The sequence below is a fragment of the Cavia porcellus genome, unplaced genomic scaffold (assembly GCF_034190915.1).
Source record: "Cavia porcellus strain 051 isolate PalLab524CR breed Dunkin Hartley unplaced genomic scaffold, mCavPor4.1 scaffold_5, whole genome shotgun sequence".
Lineage (NCBI taxonomy): Eukaryota > Metazoa > Chordata > Mammalia > Rodentia > Caviidae > Cavia > Cavia porcellus.
Genome location: NW_026947488.1, coordinates 14,441,666 through 14,442,737, shown reverse-complemented (window position 1 = coordinate 14,442,737; position 1,072 = coordinate 14,441,666). Strand labels below are relative to the sequence as shown.

General features: G+C 47.1%; 1 non-coding gene across 1 annotated transcript; it reads left to right on the top strand.

The window, feature by feature from the left end:
• The first annotated feature begins 735 nt into the window (after positions 1–735).
• Positions 736–868, top strand: LOC111756208 (small nucleolar RNA SNORA42/SNORA80 family). Its single transcript, XR_002790684.2, has one exon. It is a non-coding gene; the product is annotated as a small nucleolar RNA SNORA42/SNORA80 family (small nucleolar RNA).
• Positions 869–1,072: the final 204 nt, after the last annotated feature.

Below are 1,072 nucleotides of genomic sequence, written 5' to 3'. Positions count from 1 at the left end.
GGAACTGGCTGTGCACTAGATGCATAAACCGATGTGAGTGCACTGTTGTTTTCTAGATAAGAGAGCAAAGTGAACTTTTCCCCCTATAAGGTTTCACTATGTAGTTTAGGCTGTGCTCCCAGCGATCCAGGCTCAGCTTCCCAAGTGCTGGGATTACAGGTGAGAGCCACCATGCTTGGTGAACTATCTTTTAATGTCAAAAGCAGAACAGCCTGGGAAAAACCATACAATATTCTACCTCTCAACGACAGTCTCAAGCACAGGTTCACCCTTCCACACACAGAGTGGAGAGGCCCACTCCACACTCCACGTGTTCTTATGTTGTTGCGGGAAATTTCCCAAGTCAAGCCAAGCCAAAAGGAAGACTCTTAGCACCAAGCAGAGAAGGCAGCATGTCATCTTTACCCCAGTGGGCTGTTGGGAGTTCATGCCAGTGGACTGTGGCAGGGATAATTCCTCCCCAGGAACCAACCTGAGTCAGGAAGGAGTTTGGTCTGTATAGAATTAGGAGGGGAGGTACAAAGCAAGTGATCAGGGTTACTTGATTGGTACATACTTTGGACCATAGATTGACAGACAGGCTGGGCTTGAAGCAGTAGAAACACTCCAGGAACCAGGGGTGGAGGTTCTTACTCTACTTAAGGGCATTACCATAATACAGGAATTGTTCTGGAGAGAGAGCCTTGACTGAATGAGAGTGATTAAAGATGTTACCATAATATAGGAATGTTCTGAGCATGGTAATGGATTTATGGTGGGTCCAGCTGTGTGGGCCTTTCATAGTTTTCCCATGCAAGAGAAAGCCTGGCCTCCAACCATTGCCCAGCCCCTGCTGTGGGCTGTGAGCACTGAAGCAGGCTGCACAGCTTATAAAAAAAAAATAGGAATGTTCTGGAAAGAGAGCTTTTACTGAATGAGCCAGGGTCAGCCCAAGGTGCCTTGAGGTATAGGCAATTGCTCTAACATTGTCTGGGTCAACTGAAGTCACCAAGGACTGCAGAGCAGCAACTTGGTCAGAGTTGGCTAGAAATAGCTGTAATTGTACCATCTCCTGAAGGTGATTCCACATTGT